Source organism: Pinus tabuliformis, chromosome 6 (assembly GCF_031772625.1).
Source record: "Pinus tabuliformis cultivar Carrire ecotype Pingquan chromosome 6, CPIR1, whole genome shotgun sequence".
NCBI lineage: Eukaryota > Viridiplantae > Streptophyta > Pinopsida > Pinales > Pinaceae > Pinus > Pinus tabuliformis.
In genome coordinates, this window is record NC_142292.1 from 1,411,624,549 (window position 1) to 1,411,638,911 (window position 14,363).

Consider the following 14,363-nt stretch of genomic DNA (forward strand, 5'->3'; position numbering starts at 1 on the left):
GGGCTATAGTCTTCTCAGGGAATGAGCTTGGAAGCTACATTAGCCAGGAGGTCAGCACTAGCATTTTGGAGTTTGGGAATGGATGAAATATCGAATGCTATAAAATGCCTAGTCAGATCTTGCACTAAAGATTGATAATGCTTTAAATGACCTGATAGATAATGTATAGTATTTCGTACCTGTTTAATAACAATCTCAGAGTCTCCACAGACTTGTAGATACTTGATATCTAGTCCGATTGCCTTGTACAGCCCTTGTACTAGAGCTTCGTATTCTGTGGTGTTGTTTGTGCAATCAAACGCGAGTCTACAGGTTAGCATGGTTTTATTCCCTTCTAGACTAACTAATACACATCCTGCTCCTGCTCCATCATTAGACTTAGAACCATCAAAAAATAATTTCCAAAACAAAGAGTTATTTACAAGACTATCTACAAAATTAACGCATTTAGAACTATCTATTTGAGAAAAGTTTTCTACTTGAGACAAAACAGAATGTTCTATATAAGGCAAAATATGAGCATTAAAATTTCCTAAGTAAGAGTCAACAGAATAGTTGCCAATTATACTGTTGCTGTATGCTATAGGTTCATTTTCTCCTTCCAATTCTGTCACTATGTATTTTTGGTGTCTTTCTCGCTCAAATTTTATCTGATTTTGTTTACCATTATAAGGGAGCCAGATGTGTGACCAGTCGGTCGCAAAGTATCCATGAAGATTTTCAGACCAATCCCTACTAAGAATTAAACCATAAAATTCAGGAAAGTCTGCAACTAAAATATCAATGACTTGACATACCTTTGGATTGTGTTATCACAAAATCAAGCACTGAAGGGCTGCTGATCAGGTAGACTCTGTGTAACTGTTTCAGACCAATCTTTTGACTAAGGCTTAGCCTCCTTAGCCTGAGAGGGCTCTCTCAAAAGGTTTTTGATTTTGATTATTGATAAGATGGCTAACTCTAGTAAAGTGAATTTAACAAACATGCTGGCTGGACAGACATTACAAAGACTTCCATTGGGCTTATGGAGTTAATCATCCTTCAGTAAACTATAACACTACTCATTCATAGAAGTCAGGGCATGTAATGTTTAAATACTCAAAACACATCTCATAAAAACCTCAGCTTATAAATACACACAGGAAGTCAGAGCAGCAAAGTGAATTCTGAGTGATTGTGTATCTATACAACTGTAAAAACATAAAGGATAAAACAAAACCACATATCTTGAGCATTTGAAACATTGTATGAATCCTGAGAAGAAAAGCAGTCACTTGTATTACTGAAAATGAGTTTGTACACAAGCCAAAATAACACTCTGTTTCTCAAATATCCAACCCTCATTACATAAAAGTTTCCACTATATATAGAAACATAACTTTAACTACTTTGAGCTTCCTCCTCCAGCATGAGGGGAGCTCGATGACTGTCACTAATGACCCCTATCTGCTTTGCAACAAACTATTTAATACAATAAGTGCTAACTGAAATTCTAAAGAGTCCTAATTTGATTATAACTCTAAGTCTATCTCCTTCGTAGAATGATTCCTCCTTGCAGCTTTGACACCTGGCTTCCTTTCCGTTTGGCTGAGATGGCTGAGATGAGTATTCAATGTTCCATGCTAGCTTTGGATGCTGAAGGCTTTAATCTGCTCCGTGTTGGCTGAGAATATCCCTTACTTTTCGGTTCTGGTCCCCCATCACATCGAATATGCAGCAGCACGTACTTTAAGTCTCTTTAATAACCCAAAAACAATAGAACACCACCATGTTTCTGATGTGCTGTAGGCTGTATTGATGGACAGGTGTCTTTCTTTCAAAATTCCCGCTCATATTATCAAAATAGCTGCTCTGCGTTTAAAATCACCACCTACAGCAGTTTCGTAGCGCGCTACGAAACTGCTGAGTTATGTTTGTTAATGCATATGACAATCTGAAATTTTGTAGGGCTTGATGCACAAAATGCTCTCCTTGTATCCATTCAGGATTACTGGTTGATTCTTGTTCCTGAGTTGCTATTTGCTGATTGTCATGAAATATTCAAACTCAATATGTAGGCAATCCTCAATCCCGACCTCCATCTTGATGCTGTTGTTAACTGTTGGAAGTGGTGTATAATTTCGTACCCAGAAGTCTTGGTACTCGACAATGTTACTGACATAGTTACGACTGATAGTAACCTTCAAAATGTACTTTATCCTCCCATTTACACCATTGTATGACTTCATATGGCATCTCAACTGTGGAGAACTCGAATGGATAGGTCTTACGGTCATGAAGCTCACCAGGTACATCTAGCTCCCGAACAAGGGAAATAAAATCGTAGAAGTTACCCCTGTCGAAATACAACTCTATTTGGCCTAGAAGCTCAATTTTTACACCATTATGCTCAACTTTTTTACCAGCAACAGGTTCTATCGAAACCTCTCCAACAACATTTTCTTGGCTTCGAAAAAGAGGCACCAAGGCAGTTTGCCCATTTTCTTTCTTTACAGTAGCCTGCTTACGAGTTTTCCCATCAGAAAAGGTGATAGATATTATACAAGGTAGCTTAAACGCTCCAATGAGATAGTTCATATTTGCAACTGGTCAATGCTTTTAAGTGATCTCCAAAACCCAAAATCTGCAATGATTGGTCAATCCACCCGCAGTTTTCACTTCAAAACACTTGCAAAACTTCCCGAACTCGGCAGACCTCTTAATTCTATCCGACTCATATGAAAATTTCGTTACAGGGTCAGGGGCTTCAATCCACTGGATCAGAAACAGAATAGGATGCAATGAAACATGAAACTTTTTCACCTGGAGCTCTGACCACAGAGAAAACAAAAAATTTGATACAGTGGTACCCATCTTCATCTTTACATATCCACGGATGACATAGAACTCCATGAGCAGTCAGGCGCTCATAATTCCCGCTCAGATAGTTTTGAAGTAAGCATCTTTCTGATAAGATCCTTTGCACTCTCAGAAATTGTGGGCCATGGTTCTGAATCAAAATCAATATGACCTCGTAGAACAACATCGAAAATTCCCTGTTGTGTTTCTGCCCAAAATGGTGGAACACCGCTGAGTAAGATGTATAGGATGACCCTGGCTATCCACACCTCTGCCTCTGGACCATAGCGTTTGCATAACACTTCCGAGGTAACATAGTATGGGCTTCCAACCACATCAGTGAACACGTGACCAGGTTTGAAAACGACAGACAGCCCAAAGTCAATTTCCTTCAATGATGAATGACAGAAAACACCTCTTTGTTAGTTGCAGTGCTCGTGCCCATCCCTGTCTTACTTACTCATACCACTGGACATCACCATGCCATAAACCTGAACCAAGCCTTTATTTCTGTAGATCACTTGAAAAATGCAACGATTCCTCTAGGCGATTAGAGAATTCCAGGAAGACCAGTGCCATAACCTAACAAGACAAATATCTGGATGCCCCTGTGCCTGAAAAGCCAAAATTGACAAGTGAAAGACTCTACTTCTTCACACAGGACTATATTTATACTTGTCATTCTGCCGTATGTTGTTTACCAAAATGCAGTTGTTGGGAAGCAAGCTCAACAATGGCCATTGCAGCAGCACTTGGTATTGTTTTCACTTAAAAACTTTTAAGATTAATTCCCCTCGTAGCCGCAATGTATCTCAAATACAGAGGATTTAATCTGATACGAGGGACACCAGCGCTGGATCCAAGGCAGGGATAGCACAGAAGCCATATCTATCTTCTTTTGTAAACTGGAAGAAGCACTCCTACCAGAATGGTCAACCCTTGTCTTCACTGTTATATTCTCTGCGGAATGCTGCCTGGATCCTACAATATTTTGTTTCACGAGAGTATGGGGCAAACCAGTGTGATTTACCATACTAGAACTTGCTAGATGGCCACCATGATGAGAATGTTCACCAAGACAATACGGTGACACATCACCCTGGTTTGACACATGTAGTATTTCATGATGTTGTTCTCTTGCAGACAATTTGACAGCTGGGGTGAGATGTGTTATGAATCAGCACGAATTCCCCATTTCGTAGCGCAATTAGTGCAAAATCGGTGTTTTCCGCTACGAAATCACTTGCGCTGCGAAACTGCTAAAAAGGTTTTATGTGCTTTACCATCAAACAAATGTAAGACATTTGGCATTGAAATTTTGTCAGTGATAACAGTGGCTCCACTTGGGATAGTGTGCCCTTGTGGTACACTAAGAACCTGCAGTTCCAGTGTCTTATAAAATTTATTTGACAAACATCTTCTTTAAGTTCCTTGGGGTTTCACTTCATCCTCTGCATACCTCACATTGTCAATTTTCTGTGACGAAGACTGTCTAGTTGAACCAGGCTCAGACATTTCATGTACTCCATCTGTTATATGTAGTAACATTGTACTTGATTTGCCACCAGTTTCAAAAGCAGAATGCATCACTCCACCCAACTGGAGTAGAAATTAAATCCCCATACTTGAACTCCTCCGCTCCATCATAAAAGCATTCCTCTTCCTCTCTACCAGTATAACTTAACTGTTTTTTATTGGGACCACCAGCAGATATTACACATTTTCCAGCATTATCAAGCAGAGGTCTACTGGCACGACCCATCATTTGCAAAAGATCAGTAATAGGATAGCCAGTATGAGCATTCTCACGCCCATCATAATACTGTATCCCCATGACAACAACCAAATGTGCAGACAAGGACAACCTCCAACGCATCGAACTGCTTGCTACACACACCTGAATTGCCCCTGCACTAAACAGCTGGGTGACCAATTCTTTTTCCATTAAACTGAGACCTTCATGTAGATACCCAGCACCGTGAGTCAAAATATGACTCAAGGTAGATTCTTTAATTTTCGCAATGAAAGGTGCCAGATCTTCTTTCGTACATTGAAGAAATTGGGATCTCTCTCCACCATCTACATTTGAATATGTGACTATATCAAGAGCAGTAAGTCGTGCATGTTTCCATGTTGGCACAGACACTAGAGCCGGTTTGCCTTCCTTTGCATGTTGAACTATTGACGTGTATGTTGGCTTAGTCATTGCTTGCATTCGAGCCTCAAAATTGGCTAAATCAATCCCCTGAATGTGAATCTCAACTGGTACAGGACGCACACCAGGTGGAAAATTGAAAAGTCCATGTGCTGTAGCACCAATCCACTCTCCAAGATCTTTAGCATTTGCAAGTGAAATAGAAAGAGCAATAATGCGGATATGATTTTCAATTTGGCTTGAAATATATCTCTTTCTGGATACGATTACTTCCAGGATTGGACCACCCTCTTCACCAATTAAATGAAGTTCATCCACAATGAAAAGGCTGACTTGTTGAACCAGTTTCCGCTGTTTCCATCTCCGAGACAAAGCATCCCATTTCTCTGGTGTGCTTATTATTATTTGACCCTTTTCAAGGAGCTTCAAATCAGTTGCAGATTCACCTGTCAGTTCAACTACTTTCAGATCCAATCCTTTTCCAAATTTCTGCTCCCAATCCCGATATCTCTCTTTGGAAAGAGCTTCTATAGGAGCAATATAGACACATCGAAATACACTGTCTGGGCCTTTTTGATGTAATCGCAGTAAAGCAAACTCAACACAAATAGTCTTACCACTACCAGTAGGTGCTGCAACTAAAACATTATCATCTGAGTTATAAAGCACTGTAAATACCTGAGTTTGAATAGGATTGAAGTGTCTAAACTGTTGATATAGTGCTTCATATGAAGGATTTCTTAATGCGGACACAGGAAGTGGCTGCAAGTCTAGCAACTCAGTAGGAGGTGAGTATTTCTCTGGCAAAATAAGATGTCTAAATGAAACTGGCAGTATTGTCTGCGACCCCAACCACTTATCCGATACAACACGAATGAAGTACTGGGGAGGAAGAGGTTCATGGATGGGGACAGTGAAGCTCAAATGATGGTCATCTTCAACATACTGCATTTTCAACATAAAATATTCATGATGGAGTATATATTCACCATCATTGTCCTCTACTATTATCCAAAAAGGTTCCACATATCCATGAATCTTTTCATCCCACTGAAAATCTGGAGTGATAGTTAGTTCCACCTTCAATACAGTTCTGGACATGAGCAGAAAGATCCAATTTTGGAAACTGATGAACAAATTTATGAATGGTTTTCCTTGGTTTGGTTTCGATACCAGTAGTTCCCCCAAAGCAGCACAGCGATTTAACAATAGATACCTGATAATAACAGTGGCCATGTTTTTTGCATTTGTCTTTGATCCCAAAGCAATGAAATCAAGTTCACACAAAGACAGCAAATAAGATCAGTATCAGAATTGTTTGGGCAGAATATTAGCCTTTTGTGAGCAATCGATAACTGTAGAACTGTGCATGTATTGACTCCAGAAGAAGCTGCAGCATAGACAACAAAAATTCTAATGCTTTTAATGCCCCCCCTGGCAGGCTTGAGCTTGATGATCACCGTAGGAGAGAGAGGTCTATATTCACTAAAAAATAAATGCTCAGACAACCTTGAGCTTATTTGCAATTTCCTACCTACCTACCCTATCAATTCAAACTTCTTTCAGCTCAATCAATGTGAAATTTCCAATGCAGCCAATCATTTGTCTTATCTGATATTTGAGTTTTTTGACTGCATCGGAGTTCAGAGCCACTATGATATGGCGATGACCACTGCCACTGAAATTGCCTCTGATCTTCATAGAAAAACTGAAACACTGGAGAGTAAAACTCTTCCATGTAATCAGCTATAGGATCCCAGAATACATGATCAGCTTGATGATTCTTGTAACTTTCTGGTTGTGCAAACTGATCTTCAACAACAGTGTTCAGTTCATCAATCGTGAAAGAGAAAGGAACCAACACTCTCTCCTTGTGTTCTGCCATAGAAGGCTTCTGAAAATAATGAGCATGATTATGAAGATTATATGCCTGTATTTGACCTTCTAAACCTTCAATTTCTTTCTCAATGTCCTCAGCAACTTCATCCAAAAATTTCATCTTATCCTTTGCCTTGCAGTCAAATGATTTTAGATACGAGGACAAGGACAAAGAAAAATTTTCATTTGTTTCTCCATTACTATGATCATTATTCCATTGTTTGAAATCTTGAACTGAAGGAGAGTTTGCCACCACCTCTGACCTATCTATCCATTCCTCCAAAAACATAAGCCATAAGTCTTGAAATGACTTAATGGATTTGATAGGAAAGCTTTCAATCCATTGTTTACATTTCCCTTGAAGTGAATCATAGAATAACATAATGCAAACATCCTCATGTTTAACTCTAAGAAGCTGTGAAAATTCACAAAAATATGATATATGCTTCTAAGTTAAACTCAAATCTTCTCCATTGAATTTTGGACCATTCCTTAGAAAATATGCATCTTTGGGAAAATGATTTGGGAAACCATGAATTCCTGAAAAGTCTATGCATGCATACCTTGAGATAAGAATGGTAGCATCTGGGTCCTTCATCACTCCAGTGGAATCACCATGAATCTATGAATTTCGAATTCTTCAACAATGGAGTCGCCAAGGTAGATTTGCAGCCTCAAAAAAAACCTTCTGAGCTCCTGCTACCTTCAGAAGTTCAGCTTCATAATTTCGGGAATGAGTAATCTTCAGACTCCCGGCAGACGCACCAAAATGTTATCACAAAATCAAGCACTGAAGGGCTGCTGATCAGGTAGACTCTGTGTAACTGTTTCAGACCAATCTTTTGACTAAGGCTTAGCCTCCTTAGCCTGAGAGGGGTCTCTCAAAAGGTTTATGATTTTGATTATTGATAAGATGGCTAACTCTAGTAAAGTGAATTTAACAAACATGCTGGCTGGACAGACGTTACAAAGACTTCCATTGGGCTTATGGAGTTAATCATCCTTCAGTAAACTATAACACTACTCATTCATAGAAGTCAGGGCATGTAATGTTTAAATACTCAAAACACATCTCATAAAAACCTCAGCTTATAAATACACACAGGAAGTCAGAGTAGCAAAGTGAATTCTGAGTGATTGTGTATCTATACAACTGTAAAAACATAAAGGATAAAACAAAACCACATATCTTGAGCATTTGAAACATTGTATGAATCCTGAGAAGAAAAGCAGTCACTTGTATTACTGAAAATGAGTTTGTACACAAGCCAAAATAACACTCTGTTTCTCAAATATCCAACCCTCATTACATAAAAGTTTCCACTATATATAGAAACATAACTTTAACTACTTTGAGCTTCCTCCTCCAGCATGAGGGGAGCTCGATGACTGTCACTAATGACCCCTATCTGCTTTGCAACAAACTATTTAATACAATAAGTGCTAACTGAAATTCTAAAGAGTCCTAATTTGATTATAACTCTAAGTCTATCTCCTTCGTAGAATGATTCCTCCTTGCAGCTTTGACACCTGGCTTCCTTTCCGTTTGGCTGAGATGGCTGAGATGAGTATTCAATGTTCCATGCTAGCTTTGGATGTTGAAGGCTTTAATCTGCTCCGTGTTGGCTGAGAATATCCCTTACTTTTCGGTTCTGGTCCCCCATCACTTCGAATATGCAGCAGCATGTACTTTAAGTCTCTTTAATAACCCAAAAACAATAGAACACCACCATGTTTCTGATGTGCTGTAGGCTGTATTGATGGACAGGTGTCTTTCTTTCAAAATTCCCACTCATATTATCAAAATAGCTGCTCTGCGTTTAAAATCACCACCTACAGCAGTTTCGTAGCGTGCTACGAAACTGCTGAGTTATGTTTGTTAATGCATATGACAATCTGAAATTTTGTAGGGCTTGATGCACAAAATGCTCTCCTTGTATCCATTCAGGATTACTGGTTGATTCTTGTTCCTGAGTTGCTATTTGCTGATTGTCATGAAATATTCAAACTCAATATGTAGGCAATCCTCAAACCCGACCTCCATCTTGATGCTGTTGTTAACTGTTGGAAGTGGTGTATAATTCCGTACCCAGAAGTCTTGGTACTCGACAATGTTACTGACATAGTTACGACTGATAGTAACCTTCAAAATGTACTTTAGCCTCCCATTTACACCATTGTATGACTTCATATGGCATCTCAACTGTGGAGAACTCGAATGGATAGGTCTTACGGTCATGAAGCTCACCAGGTACATCTAGCTCCCGAACAAGGGAAATAAAATCGTAGAAGTTACCCCTATCGAAATACAACTCTATTTGGCCTAGAAGCTCAATTTTTACACCATTATGCTCAACCTTTTTACCAGCAACAGGTTCTATCGAAACCTCTCCAACAACATTTTCTTGGCTTCGAAAAAGAGGCACCAAGGCAGTTTGCCCATTTTCTTTCTTTACAGTAGCCTGCTTACGAGTTTTCCCATCAGAAAAGGTGATAGATATTATACAAGGTAGCTTAAACGCTCCAATGAGATAGTTCATATTTGCAACTGGTCAATGCTGGTCAATGCTTTTAAGTGATCTCCAAAACCCAAAATCTGCAATGATTGGTCAATCCACCCGCAGTTTTCACTTCCAAACACTTGCTAAACTTCCCGAACTCGGCAGACCTCTTAATTCTATCTGACTCATATGAAAATTTCGTTACAGGGTCAGGGGCTTCAATCCACTGGATCAGAAACAGAATGGGATGCAATGAAACATGAAACTTTTTCACCTGGAGCTCTGACCACAGAAAAATTGGATACAGAGGTACCCATCTTCATCTTTACATATCCACGGATGACATAGAACTCCATGAGCAGTCAGGCGCTCATAATTCTCGCTCAGATAGTTTTGAAGTAAGCATCTTTTTGATAAGATCCTTTGCACTCTCGGAAATTGTGGGCCAGGGTTCTGAATCAAACTCAATATGACCTCGTAGAACAACATCGAAAATTCCCTGTTGTGTTTCTGCCCAAAATGGTGGAACACCGCTGAGTAAGATGTATAGGATGACCCCGGCTGTCCACACCTCTGCCTCTGGACCATAGCGCTTGCATAACACTTCCGGGGTAACATAGTATGGGCTTCCAACCACATCAGTGAACACGTGACCAGGTTTGAAAAAGACAGACAGCCCAAAGTCAATTTCCTTCAATGATGAATGACAGAAAACACCTCTTTGTTAGTTGCAGTGCTCGTGCCCATCCCTGTCTTACTTACTCATACCACTGGACATCACCATGCCATAAACCTGAACCAAGCCTTTATTTCTGTAGATCACTTGAAAAATGCAACGATTCCTCTAGGCGATTAGAGAATGCCAGGAAGACCAGTGCCATAACCTAACAAGACAAATATCTGGATGCCCCTGTGCCTGAAAAGCCAAAATTGACAAGTGAAAGACTCTACTTCTTCACACAGGACTATATTTATACTTGTCATTCTGCCGTATGCTGTTTACCAAAATGCAGTTGTTGGGAAGCAAGCTCAACAATGGCCATTGCAGCAGCACTTGGTATTGTTTTCACTGAAAAACTTTTAAGATTAATTCCCCTCGTAGCCGCAATGTATCTCAAATACAGAGGATTTAATCTGATACGAGGGACACCAGCGCTGGATCCAAGGCAGGGATAGCACAGAAGCCATATCTATCTTCTTTTGTAAACTGGAAGAAGCACTCCTACCAGAATGGTCAACCCTTGTCTTCACTGTTATATTCTCTGCGGAATGCTGCCTGGATCCTACAATATTTTGTTTCACGAGAGTATGGGGCAAACCAGTGTGATTTACCATACTAGAACTTGCTAGATGGCCACCATGATGAGAATGTTCCCCAAGACAATACGGTGACACATCACCCTGGTTTGACACACGTAGTATTTCATGATGTTGTTCTCTTGTAGACAATTTGACAGCTGGGGTGAGATGTGTTATGAATCAGCACGAATTCCCCATTTCGTAGCGCAATTAGTGCAAAATCGGTGTTTTCCGCTACGAAATCACTTGCACTGCGAAACTGCTAAAAAGGTTTTATGTGCTTTACCATCAAACAAATGTAAGACATTTGGCATTGAAATTTTGTCAGTGATAACAGAATGGATGACAGCCTTATGGTAACTTGATTTAGTTCACCAATTACTTCAACCTACGATCGGTCCAGCTGAACTATGTGTATTGTATATTTTTGAGGTTGGACGTTTAACTTTGCACATATTGTTTTAGGCAAAATATTAGATGAAGCTCCTGAATCTACCAAACAATTATGCAAATTTTTAGTGAAAATTTCGTAAGTAAGAAGGAATGGGGGAGTATGGGATTTTGACCTACCTCCAATTAAAGCAATATCATTTGTGTCAATTTTATTTGAATATTAGTTGGAGGTCTTCCCATCTCATGAGAAGCTTGCAAGATTACAGAGGCAGGAAGAGGTGCAATGGGTATTGCATGTAACTCTTTCAAAAGTAGTTTCTGTTGATGTTTTAATTGGCTCAGTTCATGAAAAGTAATGTTAGCCCTAGTCTTCTTCATGTCTTCAATGATATTATACTCCATTTCATCAGAAACTATCAGTGTTTTAGCTAGAGTTGATGAATCGGATTGGACTGGGCTTGTTTGAGTCGCTTTTGGTGATGATTTCTTACCTGTGATTTTATCCTTGGATACTGAGCTTGTGCTTTATTGTTTAGAACTATGTTGTGGATGATCGAGTTGATTTCTACTTCTGGTACTGACTGGTGATGCCTTTTGATCCTCTTCATCTGGAAGAATGAAGTCCCACATTCCCTGTAGCTCTACAACTTCATCTTCATCAATAGGTTCTTCATTAGAAACTTCCTCTTCTTCTCCTTCTGATTCTACATTTGTTATAGCATTGGGAGGCTTTGAATTAGTTGAAGGATTTTTCCTATAAGGCTTGTAGGGTTTCTTAGAAGAAGTCTCCGCTACTTGTCTTTTAATGTCAACCGCTTCGTTAGACATGGTTTTTAAGACTTTACGTAATCCTTCTAAATCAAATGGGTCTTTTAATTTCTTTTTCTTAGGATCATCTCTAAAAGTAACTTTATTAGATTTTCTTTCATCAACAACGTTTTTCTTTTCTAAAGCTAAGATACGTTTTTCTACCGCTATCGCTTCTTTCATGTTTCGGTCAATGTTGTCTTGGCAGCCCTATCAACAAAGATCACTATGTTCGATGGTAAGGAGATATGTACCATTCACTTCGAACTTCTTCGCTAGGCTTGGAAGCGGTCAGAATTTTATTCAAAAGCTTGTTGAAACGCGAGTTAAAATCTTTGATAGGTTCTCTCGATTCAGTCTTAAGATTCGATAGATCATTGATCAATGTTGCCGTAGACCTATCATCGCCGAACTTTGTCAAGAATTGCTCTTGGAAAATGTCCCAACTAGTAATGGATCCTGATGGTAATGAGAAATACCAGGATCTCGCTGCTACTTGTAAAGTATAAGGAAAGAGTCTAACAACAACATCTTCATTTGTAACTCCATTTAAATTTATTGATAACATAAAGTTGTTTATGTGTTCTTCTGCTAGCATGCCTTATTCAGGATTAAACTTGGGCAGCCATTTTCAAGATGGGCTGGTAATTGACTTAAGGGCGCAAGCATTGAGACTGCCCTTGGATTATTCCATGGGTTTTGAGCCATCGTTGAACTACTAACAGAGGAAAGCGTAGACGAAGTTCCTTGTGGTAGGGATGAGGATGTTAAAGTTCTAGTACTCTGATGGACAACAATATGAAGTGGAGGAGTGGATGGTTGACTTTGCAATGGAGAAGTTGGAATGGATGTTGATGATGAAAGAGTCTCACTATCAGACCCTTGAGGTGACTTCCTTGCTCTTTTCCTTTTAGGTAGAGGTAATTCAGTTGGTTCGATACCAAAATTTTCACTCTGTAATCTAGTAAGAGGATGAGAAGGATTGTATTGCGAAGTCACACTATCTTGAGATAATTCTGACTTTTGCGGTGATATGGAAAATCCTTGAATTTTATGGATCAAAGACTCAACTTCAGGAGGTTCGATAGTAGATCTATCTAAAATGTTTGGGTTTGTGGCAGTGGTTGTTGTTTTCTCAACTTCTTGCTTAATATTTAAAGATTCGGAATGCGATGGAGAAGTCGGGGGAGATGATGAGGGTGATTTACTATTAGAATGGTATTTAGATTTAGATTTACTAGCCGTTCACAATTCAGTCCCTCCTTCTAGCGCCAAATATGTTGAAGCCCCGAAAGTCAGGTCTACAACAAGGGGGATACCCACCCGGTCCGAACCTTGAAAGCAACTCCTTTTCCGTTTGGGATGGCGGGTCCGACTGGGGATAACGGGACCAGTTTCCCAAATTTGTTTGTGATGATAAGAGTTGATGTTTTCCTTTCTAAAGATTTCTAAATAGAATGCTTTTAATCTAAATCTAATCTAAAACATGCAATTTTATTCTAATGAACAAAAACATCTAATTCTAAAACTATCCCGGGAATTAACTTTTAATTTATGCGATCTAAAATAGTTCCTAACAACAATTGGTAATAAAGATCATTCAATTTCTACAAGAAAAGAATTCATTAAAAGTGAATTGTTTCATATAAGAAATTAGCCGAAACAATTGTGAGAAGCATATCGCATAATAAGTTATTCATACATTTAAGCATAAACAGAATAGTCACCACCGTACAAAAGTGCCAAATGATAACTTAAACATTCAAGCTTTCATATATAAACAACTGAACATAACATATTACTTGACACATAAGCAGAAATCATTAAGAGATAAAAGTACCGTTGATAACAAGTCCTACTCATGAGCTTCAGTAATATAGATTTATCTTCTCATAATTTAATATCTACTAAGAGTACAAAAACACATTTCAGTAGCAGACATTAAACATAGATATCAATAAATCTCATTCCATTCATTCATCAAAACCTCCTCAGAGAGTGCAGAAGTGCATGTTATGAAGAAATGTTTTTGACAAATTTCTGGACCCCTCTCTAAATTCATGAGAGGGGTTTAAATACTACTAACTAAAGACTAATAATAGTTTATTTAAAAAATATAGGAGGAGGTTTTAATGACCGTCCTCATCTAAGGCAAAAATAAATAAAAAATAAAACTAAAACTGTATCTGAAAATTAACTATGCATATGTTCTTTGAGATCGCAAGCATTCAGCATCGGCTTCAGGAGCGTCGGTTGGTTGACCTCCGATTTTAGTTGACCTCCGATTTTAGTTGTCCCACAAAAACAAAATCAGCAAGCACTGGCGCTATCTTTTCGGCAGGATTTGTAAGGCATTTCAAAGTCATACATTGACTATGCGGTTTAACCAATTATTGCCAGTAAGTGTCCCAATTCAACTTGGTTAACTTCTTGATTGACTCTGCCTTTTCTTCAGCTTTCTGTCTCCAGCTTGTCTGCAGTTGCTGTGCCTT

General features: G+C 39.0%; 2 pseudogenes; both read right to left on the minus strand.

Moving 5' to 3' along the window:
* Positions 1-2,000: 2,000 nt before the first annotated feature.
* On the minus strand, positions 2,001-2,756 carry LOC149263935 (vacuolar protein sorting-associated protein 26B pseudogene; annotated as a pseudogene).
* A 6,047-nt stretch (positions 2,757-8,803) lies between these two features.
* LOC149263936 (vacuolar protein sorting-associated protein 26B pseudogene) lies at positions 8,804-9,424 on the minus strand (annotated as a pseudogene).
* Positions 9,425-14,363: the final 4,939 nt, after the last annotated feature.